Genomic DNA, 11689 nt, shown 5'->3' with positions numbered 1-11689 from the left:
CACAAAGGAAAAGAAGAGATGGATGCAGGATGCTAAAGCAACAGTGCCATCTGCAGCATCCTTCCCTATGAAAGCAAGCTTCTTTTAGCTGTGTCCTCTGCTGCAGCAATGACAGCCGATCTGAGAGCTCCTTGGTAGCTCTAAGCAGAGGAGGGCAAGATGGAAGTCAGCCTTTACCTCTATCCCAATCTCTGTGTCCAAATTCGAGGCCAGATGTCCTGGGGAAAAAAAAAAACCAATCTGGCCTGTCCTTGTTAGAGGCATTGCCCATTGAATAAACCCCAAAGGTTTACTCCCTTTTGCCATAGCAGGACCTCGTGGAAGATCAGTCCATTATAAAGCAGTCTATCAGCAAGACAGGCATCATGAACTGTGAGCAAGCAAACAGCTGCTGCCCAGTGTCCCCTCTGCAGTGTATTTCTGTCACCTTGTAGGAGAGCTCTCTGTTACCCCTGCAAATCCGGTGTCTCTTTCAATATGTATTTTTATGCACAGTCCTTCCATTCCAGCTCTGGAATGACTTTATAGACTTTGTGTCATCTGAAGAAGTCAGAGCAGAAAGATCTAACAGATGTTATGGCATTTCTACCCAAAAAGAAGTTGTAGTGAGGTGGAGGTCAATCTCTTTTCCCTTGTATTTGGTGATAGAACAAGAGAAAATGGCTTGAAATTGCACCAAGGGAGTTTTGGGTTGACTATTAAGAGAAATTTGTCTCCCAAAATAGTGGTCAGGCATTGGAACAAGCTGCCTAGGGAGGTGATGGAGTCACCATTCTTGGAGAGTATCAAGAAATGTGTGGACATGGTACTTTGGGGCATGGTTTAATGGCCATGGTGGTCTTAGGTTGGTGGTTGGACTCAATGATATTAGAAGTCTTTTCCAAACCAAAGCACTTCCATAATTCTATGATTTATCTTTTTAAATGCCTTTCATTAGAGCTCACAAAACTCATTTCTAAAGATTGAACCTGACAGAACTCATAACATACAGGTGTAGCTGCTCTGTGAGAAATTCTGCTGGATTTAAGTCCGTAGTCCACAGATCCATAGTTGTGCATCTAATATTTTTAGCCTTTCCTCAAATACATTCCTTTTGTTTTTTATAAAGAGTTCCCAAAAACATGTCCAGAATGGAGCAGGAATGGAAGTTTGATCCATTACTAGTCTTAGGCTCTCCTGTCCTTGTTTGAGCTAGATCAGACAATTGTGGCTGGGGATTTCTTAGCTCAGACTCTGCTCAGTGCTGACACTTTCTGACATTCAGGGCAGGTTTGCACAGCCAGTGTCTGCTTCTAGCAGTGAGAGCACTGATGGGAAGAGTTATTGCCAAGGACTGGGCTGCAGAAAGGCTCTGGCTTAGACTTGATCCTGTACATATCAAGGACACTCCCGCCTCTTGTGTCACACTTTGAGGGACAGCAAACAGGACAGGGTATCCTCGACTGACCCACAAGAGATTGCATCCCATAAACATCATCTTCAAGATGAGAGATCACTGGGATCAAGCCACTTCTTCAGTGGGCAAGTGTTCCAAGAGGACTCTGTCCCTTCTGCCTTTGATCCTGATCCATGTATTCCTGAATCCAGTTACAGAATCCAGCTCCTAAATCTAGTTCCCATCTGCTGCTGTGTATAGTTTGGGACTTTCCCAGTGCCTGCCCCCAGCATCAGTGTTGACAAAGGTAGGCAGTCACTGCTGTCAGGGGTTGGGTTCCATATTGGTTTGTATCTTTCTGTCTCTGTGGCATTCTTATTTCTATCCCAGTTGGTTTAGTTTCTTTCCCAACCCATCAGGCTTTCTCCCTTCTTCCCTTTCTCTTCTCTTTGGGAAGGCAGAGTGCTTCATAGAGAGCCTCTGATACTCATCTAGTGGCCAGCTGAGCCCTGGTCCTTGACACCTCTTTCTGGATACTCATGTCCTTCAGGACATTTTGCAGGGTGAATAGTCTAACATCATTAGCCCAAATTATCTTGTATTTAATAAGTCCTATTTAAGAGTTCCCCATGGTAGGACATTCCATATTAAAAATATTTGCAGGCAAAAGGCTGTTCCTGACCTGCTCTGCCATCTACTCCTTTTCCCTATTAGACAGTGCCTCAGGCACCTCCTCTTTCTGCACATGTATTACCAAATTCCTGTGATGCATTTACTGTGAAGTGTTCAGTTCTGTTTCCATTTGCAGGCCTCCAAGCTGTCCTCTCCATCCTCCTCTGCTGTTGCTAGATTCATTGAAGATGCTTGGAGGGAAGGCTGTTGGAGCTAGACAGTGTGGGCTATTCTGTGCCAACAGAATCATAGAATGGTTTAGGTTGGAAGGGACCTCAAAGATCATCCAGTTCCAACCCCCTGCCATAGGCAGGGACACCTCCCACTAGAACAGGTCACTCAAGGCCTCATCCTTGCTCTGTGGTAACTCAAAGGATCTTCCTAATGCAGACCTAATCTTTGCAATACAGAATGTATGCCTGAATTTATCAGAAAGGGAGAAACTACAGAAATCACAGAAACATTCAGGTTGGAAAAGACCCTCAGGATCACCAAGTCCAATCAGTATCCCTGCTCTGCAAAGTTCACCTTAAACCATATCCCCAAGTACCACATCCAAATGACTTTGAAACACATCCAGGGTCAGTGACTCCACCTCCCTGCACAGCTCATTTCAATGTCTGACCACTCTTCCTGGATTTTTTTTTTTCCTAATGTTCAGTCTAAACCTACCCAGTTGCAGCTTCAATCCATTCCCTCTTATTCTATCACTAATTACCTGTGAGAAGAGCCCAGCAGCAGCCTCTCCACAAAGTCCTTTCAGGTAGCTGTTGACAGCAATGAGGTCTCCCCTCTGCCTCCTCTTCCTCAAACTAACCAGCTTCAGCTCCTTCAGTCACTCCTCATCAGATTTATTCTCCAGGCCCTTCCCCAGCTTTGTTGCCCTCCTTTGCACTCACTTCAGCACCTCCACATCTCTCTTATGTTGAAGTGCCTACAAATGAACACAATACTTGAGAGGTGGCCTCACCAGAGGAGAGTACAAGTTGTGTGAAGATGAATTCTAAGAACTGAGGTCAGCTCCAGTGTGGGTTCAGAACATGAATCTCTGTGTCTACTGGTAAGGAATTAATTACTTGAACCACTGAGGTAGGACACATAGGCTGCCTAAAGGACACGAGTTTCATGACTCTCTGTCTCCTTTTTGGCTCCTTGGAACTTGATCTGATTACTTAAGATCAGAACATGTAGAAGATCTCAAGGCTTCACATTAATTATTAACCACAGTATCTGACTCCTATATTTTAAGATCTACAGCTCTGAAGGAGGAGATTCTGCTGGCAGGAGCTACCTAGGGAGGGTTGGGATTTATTATAAATCAAACTAATCTATACTGTCTCCTGCTCAGGAAATTGAATTCTGGGAGTTTGTGAGAGTCAACTGAAAGTTGACTGAGGCTCCTAATTCACATTTGCATTGAGATAAGGAATATCTGTTGATATGCTTCTCCTTGCAAATCAAATTTAGCTATTCTGGAATTCAATCTCCCATGCTCAGGGAGACCTTCAAAACCAGAGAGTGGAGTCTTTGTTCTTTTAAAAATAGATGCACCAAGATTATCTGTTACAAATAAGAGATGCTTCTTTCGTGCATATTTAGCCAACAGATACTTATAATCAAAGAGTGATAACAAGTTCCCCTTATTTGGTGATGGGCCTCTTGCTGGCTGACTTCCCACAGTGGCAGTTTTTGAGAGAGTTCTTTGTTCTCATGAGCTTCATCAGAAAACAAGACTGAGCTCTGTGTTTGCCTCTGCAAAGTCAATGGGCTCAACTCGCCAAAGTCACAGGGTTAAACTGAGCTCAATGTGTCTTTGTTAAAACGTTTAGAATGCAAACGGTGGCTTTGCACAAAAGAAGTCACAGAGAGGCTGCAGATGGGTTTGTTTCTTTGTCACCTCACTGAGCAGCTGGAAGGTACCTCCAAAAGGGAAATATGATGAGTCTCAAATAAGCACCCCAACCTTCCTATTGTGGAATGTCTTGGCCACCCAGTTCCAAGGTGATGATGGACATCTTTGTGCCATGCTTGTTAGCTGCAGTAAAGAATATTACCAAAAGCCCTTAGATGCAAGTGACTTCAGCTAGCATGATAAAATTGCAAGAGTGGAGTGATGGATATTCCTTCTGAAGGCAGAAGATTGAGCATTTGCTTTGCCTGACACCTGCTGAGGGAAAGTAGTTGAACTTCACTGAGGTCTCCTGAGGAAACAGGGCCATGGGAGCTGCCCTGCAGGAGTGATGAATGGTTGTAACCTTTGCCAGAAATGATCTGGCCATGTCTCAGTTGCCTCTGCCACAGCAAATGCCTGCAGGAATCCACCTTGCCTAGAAAGAAACTGCTGCCAGAAACCCTCTGCTTAAAACAATGGCATCTGGCATTGAGGTGCTGGAGGGTGTCCAAAGAGCAGCAAAGCTGGTGAAGGGTCTAGAGCACAGAGTTTTCCAGAGGAGTGACAGGGGAAATGAGTTGTTCAAGCTGGAGAAAAGAAGGCTGAGGGGACATCTCACTCTGTAGAGAAGTTGGAGCCAGGTGGGTGTCATTCTCAGCCCCAGGTTGCACCAGGGGAGGTTCAGGTTGGACATTAGGAACAAATTCTTCATGAGAGGAGTTTTTGTGCCCTGGAACAGGCTGCCCAGGGCAGTACTGGAGTCCCCATCCCTGGAGGGGTTTCAAAGTGCAGATGCTTTTAGGTGCTGAGGGGCATGGTTTAGTGATGACCTGGCAGTGGTGGGCCAGCAGTGGAACTTATTGGTCTTCAAAGTCTCTTCCAAACAGGATGACTCCATGATTCTGTGACACCAAGGCCATCAAATAAAGCCTTTTGAAACAGCTGGGCCCTGGTGCCACAGGCATGCTCTGTGTTAGAAGCAGAGAGCAGAGGAAATCAAACAAGAGCTGGGGGGATGTATAAAGCTCTTAGCAGATCCAGCTACTCCAGCTGCTGCTGTGTCTTGTCAGCAGCAAGTTGCATTCTTAGACAAGGCTGATGAGCTGAGCATTTCTTGATTTCCAGTTTTGCAGAAACCTTTGGCCAGCATCTCAAAGTATGACAGCCTGAGACCATATTAACAAGCAGCTACTTCCCAATGGGAACTGTTAGATCAGCAATTCTTCTCCCTGTGGAGTTTCCTGTTGCTATCCTGTGTGGTGGTGACATAGAAGTGCACAAGTAATTCAGAGATGACTGCAGCAGCCTAGGGATCTAAAACAGCTAAGAGGGCTTGAGATGCAGAAGCAAATATATCAGCCTTGGAATCACAACCCTCCATCTGAAAATGAAGTTATGAATATAGCACTTACTTTATACCAGCAGGTTGAGTGGGGTTCTCCTCTGCTCTGCCCTAGTGAAGCCACATCTAGAGTCCTGTGTCCAATTCTGGGCTCCTCAGTTTAGGAGAGACAAGAAACCACTGGAGAGAGTCCAGGGGAGGTTACAAAGATGCTGCGGGGATTGAAGCACCTCTGTGAGGAGGAAAGGCTTCCTTAATGGTATAGACAGTGAGACTGAATGTAGCCTCAGCAAGTTTACAATTGATACCAAGCTGAATGGTGAGGTTGATAAGACTGAAGGATGGAATGCCACCCAGAGGGACCTGGAGAGATTGGAGAGGAGGGCTGAGGATAATTTCATGAGGTTCAATAATGGAAAGTGCAAGGTCAGGACAATCCTCAAACAGGCTGCAGGATGATGGTATTGAGAGGAGCCCTGGAAAAAAATGACTTGGGAGTACTGGTGGAAAAGAGGCTGGACATGAGCCAGCTGTGCACACTTGTAGCCCAGAAGGCCAATGGCATCCTGTATCAAAAGCAGCATGGCCAGCAAATTGAGAGAGGTGATTCTGCTGCTCTGCTCTGGTGAGGTCTCACCTGGAGTACTGTGTCCAGTTATGGGGACCTCAACACAAGAAAGACATGGATATTCTGGAGTGGGTTCAGAGGAGGACCATGAGGATGATCAGAGGGCTAGAACAACAAGATGAGAAAGTTGGGCTGTTTAGCCTGGAGAAGACCTTATAACTGCATTTCAGTATCTGAAAGGAACCTACAGAAAGGCTGAGGAAGGATGTTTCTGGAACACGTGAGAGGATGGCAACTCCATCACCTCCCTGGGCAGCCTGTTCCAATGCCTGACCACTCATTCAGGGAAGAAATTTCTCCTAACATCCAATCTAAACCTCCTCTGGCACAATTTCAGGCCATTTCCTCTCCTCCTATCACTTTGTACTAGGGAGAAGAGACCAACCCCCACCTCATTACATATTGGGCAGGAGATAATAAGCCTTTCAGGGATTCCTAAATGTATTGCTTGTTAATTCAGGGATTCCTAAATGTATTACTGGCTAATTTAGGAGGTATCCTGGGTGCAGCTGATGAGGTGGCACTAATTTAGAAGGTATCACAAGTCACTGTGCTTGCTGGAGGGGCTGAAATGTAAATCCCAGTGTTCATCAGGGAAAAGGCAAATGTTCCTTCCATGAAGTCTGTGATCTGTCCTTTACTTGCCACAGGGAATAGCATAATTTTGAGAGCTGCCTTCTAGGATGTTGAACAATCATGGCTCATCCATTAGATCTCCTGATTAAAAATGTGAACATTTTTAACATTACTAGAGGGATTATTATATCAGGCTTAATATTTCATGTATTTGACATCAAACTACCAAGTAACGAGTCTAATGTATTAAAAATGCCCTTCTAGTCACATTATTTGCCAGCTTTTATGTAACAAAACTCTAACTGCATTTGTTCAGTGATACTGTGCTGTGGTTTGATTTATGTTCTGTACTGTCAGGCTGAAAAGGGACTTTAAAATAACTTGCCTTAGTCTGTTCATATCTCTCTTTGAGTTTCTATGTCTCCTAAAACAGGAGGTTCTCCTCGGAGGCAGGAGAGGTTTTGTGTTCTAGAATCAAAGAGTTGTTTCACTTGGAGAAGACCTCTCCAAGAAGCAGTGCTACAGGCTTACAGGCTGGGGACAGAGTGGCTGGAGAGCAGCCAGGAAGAAAGGGACCTGGGGGTGCTGGTAGAGAGTAGCTGAAGATGAGCCAGTAGTGTGCCCAGGTGGCCAACAGAGCCAGTGGCATCCTGGCCAGTGTGGCCAGTAGGACAAGGGAGGTTATTCTGCCCCTGGACTCAGCACTGGTCAGGCCACACCTTGAGTCCTGTGTCCAGTTCTGGGCAATTCAAAAGAGATGTTGAGGTGCTGGAACATGTCCAAAGAAGGTCAACAAGGCTGGAGAGGGGCCTGGAACACAAACACTATGAGGAGAGGCTGAGGCAGTTGGGGTTGTTTAGCCTGGAGAAAAGGAGGCTCAGGGGTGACCTCGCTGCTGTCTACAACTACCTGAAGGGAGGTTGTAGCCAGGTGGGGGTTGGTCTTTTCTCCCAGGCAACCAGCAACAGAAGAAGGGGACATAGTCTCAAGCTGTGCCAGGGGGGAGTGTAAACTGGATGTTAGGAGGAAGTTCTTCACAGAGAGAGTGATTGGCATTGGAATGGGCTGCCCAGGGAGGTGGTGGAGTTGCTGTCCCTGGAGGTGTTGAAGCAAAGCCTGGCTGAGGCACTTAGTGCCATGGTCTAGTTGACTGGATAGGGCTGGGTGCTAGGTTGGCCTGGATGATCTTGGAAGTCTCTTCCAACCTGGTTGACTCTATGATTCTCTAAGATGGTCAAGTCCAACTGCTGACCTAACACCATGGCCATTAGAACATGGCCCTGGGTGCTGCATTTTCACGTTTCTTAGCACCTGTTGTCTTCTCCTTCTTTATCCTATCTTTTCTTCTGTTCTGCAGCTGAAGTGAGAAGCTCTTTGTGACCAGCATAACTCTGAAGACTGTAATTGTGGCTGCACATCATGGTTCTAGGCTCAGACTGCACCTTCCTTTTTGAAGGACTGACACCAAAGACTAGGAGTCTGTTACATGCAGGAGGAGAGGAGTCAGGTGAGTGAATTTTTACAACAAAAATAGTTAGAGATAAATCTCACTGCCTACAGAGTGTGGTGAAATCTAGGATTACACAAGGGGATCTATCTCTGCTTTTAGATGCTTCTAAATCATTCCATAACATACTGCAGGGGATTTGGACTAGATAACCTTTAAAGATTCCTTCCAACCCAAACTGTTCTATGATTCTATTGGTATGACAACCAGGAGGACCAAAATTCCTCACTTCCAAAAGGCAGATAACAGGCAGTCAATTTATGTAGAGTGTCACTGGTAGTGGGAGGTGACCTCTGGAGAATCATGGAATCATTTTGGTTTGAAAAGACCTTAAAGATGATCAAGCCCAGCTGTTGATCCAGCACTATCTGGTCACTGAGTAAGTCAGATGAGGACAAGACTTCTTGTTTGCTCACAGATCTGTATAAATTCACTCCTCTGTCTCTGATATTTGCTATAGCTCTTCAGTAGCTGTTCAACATAAATGTCTACCTAGAATCACACTTGGCACTGAGGATTTATGAGCTCATCAGGGGTAAGGACAGTGCTGGCCAGCAGATGAGTGTCAGAAGCTCTCTATGAATCCTCTCTGCCTTCCCAATAGGAAGAGAAAGGGGGAAAGGAGAGAGTGATGGTTTGGGAAAGTAAACCAGCTGGGATGGAAGAAGAGTAATCCAATGACAGAGAAATAAAAAGGTACAAACAATATGGAACCCAATCCCTTGAAGGAAATTACATCACCATTGGCAGCACTGATGCTGGGAACAGGTACTTTGGAAGTCTGAGACTGGACTCAGCAGCAGATGGGAACTGGAGGCCGGAGATGGATTCTGGAAAGGAGTATGGGGACAAATTGTGATCAAAGCCAGAATGGACAGAGTCTTCCTGGTATACTGGCATTGAAGATGTTGCTTGACTTTAGGGATCTCCCAGCTTGATTCTGAAGACAACATCTCTAGAGGGGATGGAATACCTTGCACCAACATTGAGAGTGACCCCTGCGTCCTCTTCCTAGCAGGTGCCATCTCTGACTTCCTCCACCCCAAGGTGAGGTTCAAGATGTGGCAGTGCCCATGGTCTGGCCAGGAGCAAGTCTAAGATGGAGCCTTTGTGCAGCCCAACCTTTAGCAGTAACTCTCACCCCATCAGCACTCTTGTGCTAGAAGCAGCCCCTGTCTGTGCAAGTCTGCCCTGAACTTCAGAAAGTGCCCTCACTGAGAAGAGACTGAGCTGAGAAGTCAAACCCCTGACCAGAACTGGTTCTCGTCTATCCCAAACCAGGACAGTTCCACTCAGCACAAAGTATATTCTACTTTTTAAGGTGATTACTGCTTCCTGAGGCTCATTCACAATTGTTCATTTATTCTATTTGCTGATTTTCTTTGTTCTTCTTCCTTCATTATTTCTTTTTTCGGTGGTAGTTGTTATTGTTCTTGCAGTTGTCCCTCATGTAGTTGATGAAGACAGGCTTCTGCTAATGGATAATTTGTATTAGAGGGCAGAATCAGGAAAGGAAGGTTGGAGTGGCATCAGTCAACTTTAATTAGAAATGTCAGAAGTCATTAAGAGAAAACACAAAAAAAGGAAGGAGAGTGGGTAGAGAACAGGATAAAAGAAGGAGGGAAGGAGAGTGGGTAGAGAACAGGATAAAAGGAGGGAAGGAGAGTGGGTAGAGAATAGGATAAAAGAAGGAGGACAAAGGACAAAAGACAAGTAAAGGGAAAATGCAGACAGCTTCTATAGAAGAAACTCTGATTCTGCTCTCCTGGTTTCTTGTTAAAAGGGTTTTTTTCCATCTAGGACCTCTTACATTTGTTATTTATCTGATATTTTAAAATATACCTTTCCCAATATGAGCTGAAGCAAGACAAGTTTGGGCTATTTCTGCTTGTTGGACACAGACTGCAGCCTAAGTCCTGCTTGGAATGGTCAAACACTGCATAGGGAAGTACAGGAGAGAGAGAAAAGACATTGCAGAAATCTGTTTGGTGACTTATTGCCTTTGCAACACTGAGAAAAGAAAGCTGATGTTCATGTTTATCCAAATCAAGACTACACTAAATTGATGTAAATGTGACTTACTGAGAAGAACACAAACTGGATCCCAGGAGGTTCTATTTGAATATGAAGAGAAACTTCTTTGCTATGGAGGTGCTGGAGCCCTGGAGCAGGCTGCCCAGAGAAGTTGTGGAATCTCCTTGCAGAGATTCCAAACCCACCTGAACATTGAGCTCATGAGCAGCCTGCTATGGGTGACCCAGCTTTAGCAGGGGTGTTGGACTTGATGATGTCTCCTTCCAAGCCCCACCTTGCTGGGGTTCTGTATGATTCTGTTCAGATCACCAAATTTACCAGCAGTGCATTTGATGATAGTTGGAGGACAAATTGCATGTTGTAAAGTACAGTTATTCCAACCACTTGACCACTGACTATGATCTTTCTGCTTTGTTCTCGTGCTTTTGCCTTCAGTTCATCCACACCAAGAGTGTTTCTACACCCTTTGAGAGCTTCTCTGAGTGACAGCCACAGAACAGCCACCCTGGCAAGAGGGCAACTACAAATGGATCCCACTTTTTTCCATTCCTTTGAAGAATATCACCACCAATAACAACAAAACCAGCAGATACTGGGAGTCTTAGGATGAGAAAGCTTCAGTGAGTACAAGTGTCGCATTCCTCATGTAGTTCTCTTAAAGGTTATAAGTCAAAAATCAGATCACTTAATATACAGTCAATCACATATGATGAGAGATGACCACAGCCTCTGCAGATTTCCAGCTCCTTACTTTCCTGTCATCTCTACAGCTAATATCAGATGACAGCGTTGAGATCCTCCAATTCTTTGCTAATGCCCTGCTCAAACCTAGAGCCAACATGTGATATCATACTTTCTGTCTCCCTCCCACATCTCTTGCTTGCTTTCTCTATCTTGTGCCCTCTCAGGTGCCTCTCATAGAATCACAGACTCATGGAATCATTAAGATTGAAAAAGACCTCTAAAATCATCAACCCAACACACCATGCCTGATAGAATCATAGAATCAATAAGGTTGGAAAAGACCTCTAAAATCACTGAGTCCAAGCATCAGCCCCACCATGCCCACTAAACCATTTCCCTCTCATGCATATTTCTGTCTATTAGCAGTGATATACAGTCTTGTCTTTTCAGAGGAGGAATTCACAATGCTACCTTTCATTGAGTGAGATGCTCTGCATTCTTTCTGAAACAGCTATTACTGGTCTGGACTGAGGAATGAGAGAAAAACCAAAGCAGTTCAGTAGAAATTATCTTCTTAATGGTGAAATCTGAATTATATATATTAGAACACCATTTATCCAATGTATTTCATTATCCTTCTTAAAAAGGGGAAGACTCCTCTGTGTCTTCTGTATGCCTATGAAGGTTTATTAGCCTGAGTAAAAAGTTATTATTATTCAATTGAATAATTGAATTTTAAATTATTGGTATTGCACTTCTATCTTAGAACTGCTTTTCCAGGCATGTTTAATTATGGCCAATTTTCTTTTAATCCCCTGCCTGGAGACTGTTCTCTCAACTCATGCTCTGTTTCTCCCCCCTCTTTCCATGGTGGGATCCTCACAGTCCAGTCTTACATCTTCCACGTGAGTCACTGTGCATAGCTCCTCCAGCCAGAACACGTTGGAGGAGGCTATCTGGTGTCATTTAATCCTGGATGC

At 44.8% G+C, this 11689-nt stretch overlaps 1 long non-coding RNA gene across 1 annotated transcript; it reads left to right on the top strand.

Moving 5' to 3' along the window:
• The first annotated feature begins 9134 nt into the window (after positions 1 to 9134).
• On the top strand, positions 9135 to 11437 carry LOC135179031 (uncharacterized). Its single transcript, XR_010303872.1, has 2 exons — positions 9135 to 9312; positions 10461 to 11437. It is a non-coding gene; the product is annotated as an uncharacterized LOC135179031 (long non-coding RNA).
• The last annotated feature ends 252 nt before the right edge of the window (positions 11438 to 11689 follow it).

Source organism: Pogoniulus pusillus, chromosome 10, assembly GCF_015220805.1.
Source record: "Pogoniulus pusillus isolate bPogPus1 chromosome 10, bPogPus1.pri, whole genome shotgun sequence".
In the NCBI taxonomy this organism is placed as follows: domain Eukaryota; kingdom Metazoa; phylum Chordata; class Aves; order Piciformes; family Lybiidae; genus Pogoniulus; species Pogoniulus pusillus.
The sequence above is the reverse complement of the archived record's forward strand: the minus strand, read 5'-3'. Positions and strand labels throughout refer to the sequence as shown.